Source organism: Manacus vitellinus, unplaced genomic scaffold (genome assembly GCF_001715985.3).
Source record: "Manacus vitellinus isolate BGI_N305 unplaced genomic scaffold, ASM171598v3 scaffold_39_pilon, whole genome shotgun sequence".
In the NCBI taxonomy this organism is placed as follows: Eukaryota; Metazoa; Chordata; class Aves; order Passeriformes; family Pipridae; genus Manacus; species Manacus vitellinus.
Genome location: NW_021940534.1, coordinates 226,809 through 241,911, shown reverse-complemented (window position 1 = coordinate 241,911; position 15,103 = coordinate 226,809).

Below are 15,103 nucleotides of genomic sequence, written 5' to 3'. Positions count from 1 at the left end.
AAGCAATTCAATTCTAAAGCAATAAATAAATATAGAAAACAAACACAAACTCAGTGACCCTTATGGACCATCTAGACTTGGATTTTATGTATCAGTTTATGTAAACCAAGTAAATTACAAGTTCTTGATATATTGTGTAGCCTGCAACCTACATTTTCATTAGGCTTAGGCCACATGCATTTTTTTTTAATTTTAGAAAGTGGTCCACCCAACCTTGAACCTAAGGAGCAGCTATCATGTGGATAATTGATTTTGGTTACTTTCTTAATTGTCTTTCCAGTGAATACGGAAGGCGCATATGTCCCTTTGACTTTCAAAATGCAAAATTCCAAGTTAACACCATTCCTATTTCTGCCCTTTCCTGTTAGCAGTTTTTCCATTAAAAGCATCTTTCATAGAAAGAGTCAGGGGTTGAGGCTGACTCAGGTACACATAAGACTGATTAATCACCAAGAATATAGAGGCTACCAGCACAAATTACTTTGAGGGAGGATGTGCACGCTCCTCACAGTGCAATTGAGCTGTGCCGCAAACTGCTGAGGATAGAGACAGCAGGGTTTATGGTACAGAAAGCAAGAGTATTGCTGTATGAGAAGCTTAAACCCAGTCTCAAAGCAGTTCAGACTAAACTGTGGCTACTATTTTCCATGACCTTTGGATCAGCATTCTAACCTAAAGTACCCAAAGCATTTAGCATCACTGCAACATCCATCCCTTGATTTTTGGCATCTTTTATCCCAAAGGCATCCTAGATGTAAACACCTGAAGGCCAAAAAAAGCACTGCCTTACATTTTCTTTGCTGGCAAAAACTGCATTCTCATTTCACTTTTAAAGCTTGTCCCTTAAAGTTCTCTTCACAGTTATAAAGGTAGTAGACTGTCAGATTCCAGTACTTAAATTTTAAAAAGGGCATAGTTCTGTATCCACTTGCAGTTACTAAAATTCCCATCCTTTTTCTATCATCTGTTTGAGAAGTGGGAAGCCATTTGCTTATAGCACATAAAGCAGGAAAGGAAACCAGGCTTTTGAGGGGACTGATGCCACATACCCTCATATCCATATAGCCTTCAGTCAGTGGATTTGTTCAAGGTCTGCTTCCATATTTCATTCATGTTGTTCTGAATGTCTCACAGATAAGGACCAGAATGAGGTACAGCTCCCTGCTTCACAGGGGCTCAGTGTGAAAGAGGTCATGGAGTGCTGGCAGAACATCATCCATCCTTTTCTAGGTCCAGTAAGCACCAAAAGCCTCACAGGTTACACAGTAAAGCCGTGTGCAACCTAATTTCTTACATTAGAGGTTTCTGAGCTCAAAATCAAAGGCCTACAGATGTGCAAGTTTCATTCCTGTATCACAAAGCCTACCCAACCTGAAAGGAGATGAACAAAGAGAGACACTGCCGGTGTTGCGGGGGAAGAGCAGAGACATTTGAAAGTAATCCTTTTCCTCAAACAGGATATGCACTTGTAAGAAATCAGTACAGCCTCTCATGCGTGAAGACCTGAGAAAAAGGACAGAAACCTTGCTAGCTAGATTCAGGTTCCTCCTAAGACCTCTCCTCATAGCAAACAGTTTGCAGAACTGGAAACCATTCACTCTGTTGGAAATAAGTAATCCAATGCAGAGCTGCTGGGAGGGTTGGGACGCTTCACATAGAAGGGCTGAGCAAGTTGTATGCATTCACTGAAATGCAGTGGGTATGTGCTATTAAGAGGGCATTGGTGATGTTGATTATAGCCCTTGTTGAGAAGGAGGGGAGGTTGGGCACAGAGGAAGAAGCAAAGGTCACAGGCTTTAAATATTAACATGTTTCCAAAAGCTGACTAACCAGAAGAGTGGGATGATCATCTTATAGCAAACTGGGTATTTTCAAAAGTAGTCCACTCTGAACAGGAGCTGTAGCATCCTTGACAGATCTGCTAATATCCACTGTGAGAAGCAAATAAGAAAGTATTTTCAGAAGGCACCTATGAGGTGTATCAAGAGAGGTTAATTTTTATACATATCATGGTTCATACATCAATTATTCTAGTACATGGGGCTGAGAACCTCCAATCAGACATTTATGCTCCTGTACCACAGGAAGGACAGCGTCTGAGGGGACAGAGGTGGACCTCAAGGGGCTAGAACTACCTGTTGAGATATTCAGCACTTCATGAATCCCATTTTCAGAAAACAAAGGAACAATTTATGCTCAAATTCAGGGCTCTTCAGTCATTGTTCTAAAACCTTGGAAGGCCTCATACTCAGATTTCTCAGGAGTATTTTAAGTATTTAAATACCATTATCATGTATGAGCTTTCACAGATCAGCGGCTCAGCATGTAATTCAGGGGATTTTCAAGCACGCCTTTCTCCCAGTGGCTCCTGTGTGAGTTAGTCACAAAAAAAAAATGAAGGATAGGACTAACTATAGAATAAAACCTGATGGAGGTGGTCTATCTTAAGGATTTTCTTTGGAATAATAATTTTAAGAACAACTATATTTAACTGTGTAGCTGAATTCACAGTTAAAAAATAGTCCCTATTACTCAAGACAAACTCTTGCTGTGCAGTATGTCATGTTCTCTGCAGTGTTAGTGGACAGATGATTTTCCCCCATTTTGTAGCAATCTTGAAATCTTATGCCCCAACTTTAGTTACTGTTTTAAACAGAGCACAATTCCTACACGTTTCCCTTAAAGGGCATACTAAAGCTTTAGTTTTACCACCTCTGAATCTCCAACACACTCTGGACATTTGCAGACTAATCATAAGAATTCAGCAATGCCTCAACATCGCCAAGAGGAACACTACCTTGTATATAACTGTCCTGCTTAGAAACTTTGGAATGGTATCTCCCCCAAGAAAGAGCATCATACTGATGATTAGTTATGGGTTTGTCTGTGTTATCTCTTTTCCAGGTCTTCTACTTCTATTACCCCTTCATATTTATTCAACTATTTTAAAAATTAGGCCTCACACTTACCCTTTCCCTGTTCTCAGAGATGACACCCATCCTCTAATAGTCCTTATGAGGCAGCTGCAAATGGTACCAGACCTGCTTTGATTCACTCTGACCACTCCCAAATGAACATATGCCAATTTGAAGGAACTTGATTTGACCTTTTGAAAAACACACTTGAAAAAACAGTGCTTAGAACAGAGTTATTCAATGGGAGATGCCCCACTGCAATCCCAAGATGTGACTGTAACTCATACAGATGTGGTCAAGCCAGACGTAACCCTGGTTATCTGTCTCAGTTTCCATGCTCTTGACAAGCCACTGTGTTCCTACCATGGCTCACTCGCACTTGCCTCATGGCTCAGAAACTAGGTCCTAAGTGACTGTGATCGTGCGCTCCTCCTGACGTACAAAGAGTACAATATTTAGCTCCAAGATTTTCTAGCAGATACCTCCCAAACCATTGGAAATGGGATCTTCCAGGTTAGCCCAGCTGAGATCTGTAATCACGACTGAACAACAAAACATAAGAGGGGCACTAATGCACGTTAACACAACATAATATAGGTGTTTTCAAAAGAAACCCACATTTATTGCATGTTATTCTAAGATTTATAAAGGGGTATGCCTGTAAATGTATCAGCCCACATCAAAATTCAAGCATGCAGAATCTAAAAGCAGACAGCAAAGACAGAGAAAAGCAACAAGAAATGTCCTGTTGTGGACCCCATCACCTGAGGAAGTTGTTAATGCCTAACAAAAGACATCTCTGTGGTAAACCAGTTAGCTCTTAAAATGCAATTATAACTTCACAGTAGCCTGGAACAGATAATTTACAACTTCAATACGTCCAGGATTGAGGCAAAATCTTGGTGCAATTAAGCAATTTATTTCTCACTTATCAATGAATTTAACAAACACATGAGACAGCAGAAAATATGAAAGTGTAGGCTTTTTAAAAGTGAAACAATTGAGGAGTTCATTATTTTTTTAATTTACATAGTGAATTGTGCTCAGCGTTCATAAGTCAGACCAGGACCATTTGCAAGCATCTTAAGGAGGGAAAGGGGGCTCCCTCTGTACAACTGGTAGAGAAATCAAATATGCAAAGCCTCAAGTAACAAATCATCCTCCTGCTACGTATAGCCAATACTTCATCTAACGCAAAACTCGGCTGGAGCCCTTCATGGTTTCTTCTAATACATCCTGACCATGAGCACTATTTTCTTCAGCCACAGCTGATTGATAAGCTCTTCTACACTCAGAGCTAAGAAAAAGTCAAATTCCTTCTTGGAACTTTCAGACAGAAGATGAGGATGTGAACATGGGGGACTTCACTGAACAAATGGTTCTGGAGCATGAACCTGGAACCTCGTTACCTTCCCGCATAGCCATGTCCATGACAGTGATCCAGCAAGGGCAGAGGTATTATCACCATCTCGTGACACCACTTAATGTCATGCTGCCTGACCCCATTTTGGCTCATGGCACTTCGACAATGCAGGGCCATGGCCACAGAGTATGCCTCTCATATGCAACATGGATAGTGGGGAAAAACAGGGACAGACATGCATGTGACTCTAAAGACAGAAGCCAGGTCAAGTTGCCTCAAGACCACACAGTAAAAGACCTGGACCATTCCATTTACTGACAGACACATACCTGAGAATGATTTGGGTTAGAAGGGACCTTAAAGATCATCTAGGTACAGTACCTTATAGAAGTACTTGGAACTGCAGAGACAGTTGGTTTCTGCTTCTAAGAGATGCCAAGTACTATAAAAATTATAACAGTTTCCTTAGTATAAGAAAGCCTATCATTGCTTTTATTTTTTACATGGATGAGTCAGCAGATAGGAAAGGCAATTCCCAAATATAGTGCCTTGCACCAGAGGATACAGCAAGAAGAAAATTTGATCAGGCTTCCTCCCTCACACAGATCACATTGCTTGTGATGAGCTACATCAGTCAAACACCACTGCCTATCACCAGCACTTCCTTTTAAGGTCCCTGGAGTATTCCAACAGTGAGAAAAAGAAAACAGTATTTCGCTTGATATGAGACGAGGAGATGACTTCCACAAACTTTCTGATGTGGTTAAGACTACTTGGGGTACCCAGATGGAAGAAGAATGAAGAGACCAAGTAAGTAGCTGTCTGCATTGTCACACTCTACCCAATTTCAGGTAGTCTCTTACCAAAAGTATATTCTCTGGATAATTTTGAGTTTCCCCTAGCAAACATTTCAGACAAGATACTTAAAATATATGCTGCTCAACATTAACACTGTGTGCTGAAAATTTTGTTAAACTAGAGGTCTGTTCTAATTGTTGGCTGTATTTTAGTTCTGTAAGATGTAACAACCCTATAGCAGTCCAAGCCAGTCCCTGGCTTGCCACCTTTTTCTGAAACAATACTCAGAAAATACTGTCACCTCTAATCAAAAGCCTCTCTGCAAGATGATGGGTATTGCTCTGCAATTCAAATTTCAGAGAATTTCTGCTTTATGGTCACAGGTCCCAGAAGACAAAATTCATCATAGTTCTACTAACTTCAAGCAGAGCTATATCAATTTACTCCAAAGAGGGATATAATATAAGTGAGTACTCTTGGACTGTTCCCTGATGGAGGAATCCAAACATCCTCAAAAAAAATTATGTTTAAGAGTTAGCTACAAAGATTCAGGGATCAAATTTTCTGTTTATTTCATATGCCAAGAAATCACATCTTAGAGTTTTTGGACATCATTATATTTGTAACTTGTTTGGTATTCTTACACAATTTTCATTAAAAACACTAAGCTGAAATTGTCTTCACTAGCATTTGAGAGTAATTTTTTGTAAGGAGTTATACAACATAGGCAGTTCCCTCTTTCACAAGGTATCTACATACCAGGAAAGGGAATGTTCTTATGAATATAAAAATGTAACCACGAGACCCTAAAACACGTATTGTAGAACTGTTTTTTGAACATAAATATCAGATAAATTGTGTAAGTTATAGTGTAAAGTGAACCTCATTTCTAAATACATTCCAAATACTTTGTAAACTTCTATGTCTCATTGGAATGCAGCAACAGTTTTGAATGGAAGGGTCGTTTATCAGAATTTACCATAACATTCAGCGTTGATATTAAGCAGAATAAAACTACATTTTAGGAACAGAATTTAATAAGCCTGCATAATGCTGAATGTAAATCATGCCGTCTACAGTAACTATCACCTCAGATAACCTTGATGGAACTGCCAGCCATTTTCCACTCCTTAATTCATTGCCTGGACTAAGGTCATAAAAATCTTGAGTTATTTCCATGAATTTTAAAAGGATTCAAACCTTCAATTTTGGCCTTTGTTTATCATATCTCCAAGATAAAGTTTACACATTTCCATAAAGCTGTACAGTTACTAACATGTAATGAGAAATCCCTATAGTATACAACCAGATAATCTAACAAATGATAGATCAGTGCAGGCCTCCAAATCCATGGGTATCAAACCACTTCTCCCTATTTCTATCTCTGTCTCTTTATTCATTTCCAGTCTTATCTCACTCAAAATATACCAGACACTGAGTATATATTTATATGCCAAATGATTGTGCTGCTAAAGGTTGGAATGGATTTTTGAAGGATATGTGCTAAGAAATAAGACCTCATAGCTGCATCTTTTCCCAGTTTGCAAACCCAAATCACAGAGTACATTATCTGTAGCTATCTGTTGAGCCAAAAATCTTCTGTGAGGTATGAACACATGGTTAGCAATACATCTTCCTTCTTGGGAAGTACTTTGCCTCAGAGTGACCCAGGGTTCACGATGTTCTGAGATGCGAGAACAGTAGGTATGACAACCCCTTACCTCAAAAATGTGCTCTTAATAAGTTAACCAATCAAAACAGTCATCAAAATCAAGCATGATGGCTTCTTTTTTCTCTCTAGTTACAAAGCACAGCATCCAGTATCTCTTGCAAAACGCCTCTAAGCCTTGTTAAGTAAAACATACGATCCGACAGGTAATATGTTCTAGAGAGAAGACAGCAGAAGCCTGTAAAATATCTGGTGCAATTAAGCAAAAACTAACAGCAAACTCCAATCTGGCTTGGCATTAATGGAATTCAGTACAGGTTTTTCCTAGTTTACCTTACAGTTTCCAAGATCAGGACAACAGAAAAACATGCAAAAAATATAACAGAATAATGTCCACATATTACTAAAGCAGATACACATAACAAAGAACAAGTTTCTTGCTGACCTTTCTATATCAACTTTTTCCTCATCAATAAGTGCACAGCATGAATGTAATTAACATACAAGGGGAATAAGAAGCAAAACAAACTGGATCTCAAGAGAGGAAATTACAGCAGCAGCAGATGGAGACAGCAGTAAACATTAAAGACACTGGCACAACCCAATTCTCTCTTCTGGCATGTCTGAAGAAATATTTATTCAGAGTTAAACATACATACATAATGGTCAACTTACACTGTAAGTATATTCTCTTGAGAGGAGTCACTGTCAAGGCACAAACTCGGTGTATCAGTACTTTATAGCCAACTCAATTCACAAGACCCGTGGATGAGCTTCCTTCCATCCAGCACTCTCAGGGACAAAGCTTGCTCTTGTAAATAACTTTAAGGCAAGGCTTGAGAAGTTAATTACACACCAAAGAACAGAAAGAGCTTCTACCAACTGTCTCACACTCACCAGCTTGCAGGTCTACAGCCCTTCTATTGACTTTACGAAGAAAGAAGTTGAGCTCCTCATTCCCTTATAGCCCAGGCAATGCATGTCAGTGAACCTCATTATAAAGCATTCTTGAAGTTGGGTTTAAATAGGGTAATAGATTAAATACCTATTAACTGGAAGTCAAAGGGAACAAGAGCATTAATCATGCATTGGGGAGGCCCTTGAGCCATGGTGGCAGCAGGTTCTAATTGTTTTTTCTTGTTGAGGGAATTCCTCTTTTGTGATTTATAATGAAGAAACAAACTAGTCTTGTTTTGAAATACTAATTTATTACATAGCATTAAAAACAAAAAAAAAACCCAAACCCCAAAATGAACCAAAAAGTCTTCCACAGGCACCAAAACCCTGCTCTGGACAACATGAAAGGTCTGAAGAAACTAGCTAACCTCTCCGCCAAAGAAAGTCTGGAAGGTCTCCTCACACAACTTTACCTCTGTGTAGTAATTCTAAATGAGTTATAATAACCTGCCTCAGTACAGTAGGTACTAGAGGCATTTGAAAACGTCCCTGGCCTAAGGTTTGAAGGAGTCTGAGTGTTACAAGGCTATTCTTCCAAAAAACTGAATACAAATTACATTTGGATGCCATTACTGCAACAGTCAGGCAGGAAGTCAAACATCTTGGCAAAACACTTTTATCACCCCCATCCATACACTTAAGGTTCAAAGAGAGCCTCAGGTTTTATTCCACACAGGCACCTAAAGTGAGGAAGCACTTAGAGCTGAGTCAGCAGTGAAATGTGAACTCTATTGACCCTGGAGAATTTTGCCTTTGACTTCAACGGAACTGCAGTATTGCCCAAGGGGTAATAAGAGGTGTTACCATCTTTTAAGACAATACTGAAAAGCACAGAAGTGTTTTCTTGCCTTCTGCATAATTCAGGCTATACAATTTCAGACAACTTCTGAATGTAGCCTGTTATTTCCTGTGGACTGAGGTATCTTCCAAAAAGACTACCAATCTTGATTAAGAAGTAATAGAGAAGAATCTAGAAAATTCCTAGTCAAATTGCTAAAACAATTAGTTAGCCTTAGGGTTAGAGCAGTGTTCCTCATTTCTAGCCTGCATTAGCACTGCATTAATTCTGAGCACTTTTCACAATACATTATTTTCTCTAAAATTACAGTCATTAACTACCAGAAATTGCCTCTATTATAACACCAACAGTGTTGATTACAGCAACGAAAATGCTATACATCAACTAAAAAGTCTCTCCTATAAAAGGCATAGTCTATTCAATGTAATTAAACAGATTGTGACCAAGATGCACCTTTACAACAACAAAACCATCTAACCACAGGAATAAGGAACTAAGAAAGTCATTACCCCCACTATAGTTGGAGAAACAAAGGGCTTTTTGGTTTCATTACAAAACACAAACATTTATTTTGGACTCACACAAAATGAAAAGTTATATTTTATTTGAGATTAGTACATTTCTTTGTCTTACCTTTCTCTCTCTGTCTCGGTCCATTTATGAAACAAAATTAAACCACTATTTTAAATAGAAGAATCAAAGGATTAAGTTCCAAAGTAGAAATAGTTTGACATTTCAATTGTCACTTGAAATATTTAATTTTGAGCAGTGCTTTATCAAAACGGTTTTTTCAAAATCTTTCCCTTCTACTTCCATTTTTTGTTTACTCCACTGAACCAATAAAAAGATATTCCCTTATTCCAACCCTCCAGAAACATTTTTTCAGTGAATTTACAATCTGTCAAAATAAAATTATGTATTAATTTATGTAACAGGTAAAAATAATTCCAGAAATTGGAGAACAGAATTATTGCCCTCGGTTATAAGAGATGTTGAATAGAACAGCATAATGGTATCTTTCAGCCTTGAAATTGATAACATAGGCAAAAAGAATTGGAGACATTTCTTTGAATGCTAGGTATATCAACCATGAACAGAAGATCCTACTTTTTCCATTTCTAGCTGTAGAGCACCCAAATTGCACTCAAAACACCTAATAAAAAGACATAGCTTGTGACCCAGTGAAAGTTCCAAGCTATGTCAGTAACCACCAAACCATGTCAGCAACATCATGATCGTGTTACCACCAAGCAAAAAATGATTGGGACATATTGCACTGTAGAGTGTGAATTGGTTAAAAACCGAACCAACCAACCAACCAACCACCCAACACAAACAAACAAACAAAACAAAAAAAAAAATCGAATCCCACCCACACTAATTTTCTCACAATAAAAAAAACAAGGCAGTCAAATGTATTATTTAGACAACTTCATCTCATTGATTTCAAAAGGTTTAGTTTTCTTCAATGAGATACCATTGCCCAAATAATTAGATCCTAATGTTTTGAAGATCTGTCGCTTAAACTTCAATCTTTCCAGTACAAAACACCTAGAATGAGCACCTGTCAAGAGCATGCTATTAACAAGGGAATAGCATGAAAAAGTGACTTAATTTTCCATTAAAAATTCATTCTTCAAAAAATATAATATCATATAACAACAAGCAAGAAAACAGCAGAAAGGAGACAGTGAAACATATTTTGTTAGGAAACGTGTGCTATTTCCTCATGAAGTCTGCACACAACTATTATAGAGATTAAAAGTTCTGGAGAGAAAAGGTGCTCTGCTGAACTAGCTCTACCAAGTGCAGAGCACCACGCCCCCAGTGAAATATGGTTATAGAAATCAAAAGGGTTTTTAAACTCTGCAGGCACAAGCAGAAGATTTATATCAATCAGTCTTTTCTTGTGACATCTTCAAAAATGTAGTGATGTTTTAAATGTCCCACATGCAAGTCCAAGGATGATGTCAAAAGGATGATATTCACACTGAAACCTTGCTGGCTCATACAGCAAAGAGAACACACTTCTCACTCTCAGGTGTTCATGAGAGTGGAAGTGGTCTGCCTGTGATCGTTGCCTATTTACTTTTGAACATCAGTGAATTAAGGCAGACAATGTCACCACAGAACTTCAACTATTTTTTAGTTCAGAAATAATAGTATTCTGCTCTCTTGAGGATAATCCCTGTAATCCCACTAGTCCCATGGCCTCCGAAAGTGCACCGAGGTCAAAGGTGGAACCAAATTTTTATTGGACTGGCTAAAAAGAAGATAACATTTCCCTTGTGTCTCTATTCAACACCTTGGATAGATTTGACATATTTATTTTGCCATAACATCTATAAATCATAAGAATTATCAGTGAATGCTCTCTTTAGTTTGGAGTTTTTCTTTCTAAATAGAGGTTAAAAGTTCTGGAGCAACACAGGTGTTGTCTTTGGGTTGCAATTTGATAGAGATTCTCTTGAAAGTAAATATATAGTTGGTTACAAAAGTTGAGACAGCACTCATCTAACCCTTCTCACCGCTCTCTGGGAAGTAATTGTTTTGAGAGAGACTTTCATAACTAAAATCTAGCAGTGCTTTCTGAACAAGAAATATAGACTAACAGACAATCAATGACAGCCTGGCAATTGACGCTTGATATAGTGGCTGATTACATTACAAAGACACTTTTTCAGACAACAAAAACAAACAACTTCTTGAACCAGAGGATGCTTTTGCACAGAGGTTTTTACAGCATCCTGGAGATGGTGTGGTTCCTGCCTAATAACAGCCACTCTCAGACACTACCAGTATACACGGGCAACAGCAACATCAGGGTGTTGTCCTTCCCATCTTTGCCATTATAGTCAAAATATGTCTTTTAAAACTCTGCTCACGTTTATTACACTATATTTGTGTACTACCTTCACTCTGCCCTATTGTTAACACTTATATTACACATAAAGGTATATGAGAGACCAGCCACAGAGTAACTGCATTACAAACTTACAATGGCTGCTTTGTAAAAGCCAACCAGTTTAACAAAAGCTGATAGGAAGCAGTATAATGACTTCTGGAATAGAGATCAGACAGATAAGATATTAAGACTCCAGAGGATTTTGAGAGCAGTTATCAATGTAATCCTCATGACACTCAGCATTCACAGTAGACCTCAAGTTTTCAGTTGCTCCCATTTCCATGCGGGCACCAAAACACAGAAGAACTCGGCACATGGCACAGTGAAGCAACTGTAGCAACCTCACCTATGGGAACAAAATGCATAGGCATGCAAGAGTTACCAAAAGACCTCTTGGTTCAAACATTTTTCCTCACAGGCACCAGAGACAAGGGTACAGCAGAGAAATAAACTCATCTGACATGGCCTAACCCACTAAAGCACAAGTAACTCAAGCACGTGGCAGCCACAGCTCAGCCCAGCCCCTGGCTGGCTGTCCCACTGGGAGCAGAGCACTCTTGAAAGTCTTCCCTTGACAGGGGTGCTCAGCATGACATCTCCTCTTGAAAAAACTGAACTTCTTAGAATGACTCTGAACAGTTTCCCCTCCCCTGCCCTTGACTTTGAATTACACTTCCCTTGAGAAACTAAATTTTAAAAATTAACCCAAGCTCCTAGGTACTGATCTTCATAGGTGGTATAATTTAAAACAACACAGCCGTCTAGCGGTAGTAGTAGCTGCTGCTGCAAATAAAATACTCTCTGCTGCAAACATTTGCTGTCCAACACTTGACACTTCTAAAAAAGGGTGGGTTTGATATTTTGCTGTTTCATTTGGGTCTAAATTAAGGTTTTTTGCCTCTAAACCATGGAGACACAGTGCATCTGCAAAGTTTATTTAGAAACAACCAGGCCTAAAGAGCAAGCAAGTTTTTTACTGAACACTGGAAACACAAACATGATGAATGGAGGCAGTCTCTGAGTGAAGATGGGTCACTGAAATATTTCTAATTCCTCTTGCCTATTCCTCTTTGCTTAGCATCCCCTCACAGGCAAATGTTTGCTGCCTCATACAAGATCCCCGTTGTTGCCACATCTTCAATCATTTCTCTATGCACATTTCGGATTACATAGCTCCCAAATATTCCTGATATAGTGATATTCAAATTCACCAGCATCATCAAGAATGAAAAAGAGAACTAACAATTCCTAGGCCTTATATTTTCAGGGTAAGATAGAACAGAAGCACCTAGATTTATGATCTTGATTGTCAAGAAAGCATCTTCTGTATTTCTGGCTCAAGGGACAAGAACAAATCTATATACAAAGATGGTGATGGCAGAATATGACAAATTACCACAATTAATCATTTTTGCTAGCTAGAACATTCTGAACAAAGCATTGAGAAATACAGCAATATCTGATAAACAAGTAGCCAAGCACTGATTTCTGGACAATAGCAAAAGACAAATTACCTCAGATAAAACTGGAATGCAGCAGCTGGCAGTATCTGCCTAGAGTCTGACAGATACTTTCATTCATAAACCATGCTCTGTGTCAGAAGTTTTGAAAAACTAAAATACTCTTTATAATAGACCCTCCTAGCCCTAGAACAGCACTACAGAACTGAACTGACCTCTGCCTTGTTGCCCCATTCCTCTCCAGTATAACTGGCCACTTAAAGGCACCTTCTGAATGGTAGAAACAATTCCTTGAGAAAACTCAAAGCCAGAAGAAGGGCAGATAGCTATTAGATTTTAGTCCTCCCTGTGGATCTGTGCCAATTGAAGATTTTCCAGAAGTAGGAGCGTTATGGGCCTTGCTCTCCAGATGAAGGTGAGCCAGTCATTAGGAAGGTAAGGACAGGCAACTGTGTCAATTATGTCACTACAGTAGAACTATTCAGGCCACAGTTTTCCACAGCACGTGAAACAGAAGAACAGCCTCTGGAATCTTACCATCACCATTAAGCAAATACGGACAGATATCTGCAACTCAGTGAACAAGAGACTCATACCAATTGCTGTATTTTGCTATAAGAGAAATGTGTTTCACGGAAGCTGCAATTTCTCTGATTCAGCGCAGGTTCCCAGAAGCTAAATAAGCTGTGTTCATCAAACCAGCTGATAAAATCACTTCAACTTTCACTAAGAGACAAGCCTGTAAACTCTATGGCAACCACCACCTACAGAAGTTCTTGGCAGGATTTTTTCCTCACCATGCTCGTTACTGTCCATGGCAAACCTGTAGGATAGCAGGTGGAAGATAAGGAAAGCACTAGACTTGGGTTCCCTCTCCACAGGGGAAAAAACCCCAAACAAGTTAATAGCAGCTACAGCTTGAGGTACAATATTGAACTTGCTCTCCATGCCATGACCAGTTAAAGCCCTAAGGATAAACACAGTCCATGTTTTGTGAAAGTTGAGTACTGAGGAAAGATTTACATTTGGAAACTCCCTTATATAAGAGCAGATCAAATCCTGAGTCCCTCTATGACCTATATGTCCTGGTATTCTAAAACATCTTTCCATTGATGTTACCTATTTCAAGACTAAACAGGACATTTACACTCTTCTGTTCAATGCCTCTCGTAACCAAACTCAGCTGCAATTCAAGAACAGCTCTGATCTCAGGTTGAGTTTACAGCTTTCTTAGTGCACTAAAAGCACACTAAAAGCAACTTATCATATTATCAATGGTTAACCTTCAGGGTTCTTAATTTGGAGTTCACAGATCATTTTTTGCATTACTGCAAATGTTCCCATTGCTAAAATACTAATTTGTCTTGGTTAGCTGAGTATATAGTTTCTGTGTCAGGAAACAAAACTGTACTGGGCCAACACAGGTATTTCATGTTCCTTTTATTTATTGCTTTTGTCAGTAGGTAAATAACCAAAAGAAGCTTTGTGAACAGAGGGAGGACAGATCACGTAGATTAATTGCTTTTTCTACAGAAGACATCTTCCTGATCTGTGATAAAGCCACATTCAGTCATAACTCCAGTACTTTAGGTAAATCTGGTGTTAATCTTACTGGACAATCAATCACAGAATCTCTTTTAAAATTGATACTCCATCTGGCCTTTCACTCATTTCTCACTTTGATATATTTTCCTGTTTTTTCATAAATAATTGTCAGTTTAATACTTGCTAGCTGCTGTGGGCTGGGGTATGCTAATGCTACTCACTGAATAGCACACTGCTGAGGAACTAGCTCTGCTCAGGTCAGGGGAACCACTTTTGGAATTACTCATTGCCTGGTACAGGAAAGGCATAACAGTTTTGGATGGACAGGATGAAATCCACTGAAACCAGCACTTCTTCCTCCAAATGTAATCCCTTACTTGCTCTTTTTTTAATAGCTATTTTTATGATTCCTAGTTTGCAATTACCCAAACTTACTGTTGTCATCAAATGCAGGGTCTTTTCAAAGGAGCTCACGCTATTAATGAAACCATTACTCACACCTTCTTCTTCATATCCTATAGAGATTTAAGCACTTTAAAAATATCTTGTTTTTTCCTTTGGCTAATACTACCCCACTTTGCTTTAATGCCCTTCAACTTTTTCTGCATGCAGCAATACTCTATTTTCGTGCATTATTTCAGTACACCACTTGGATACCACTCTTTAGCACTCTTGCCCTTCACATTCTCATT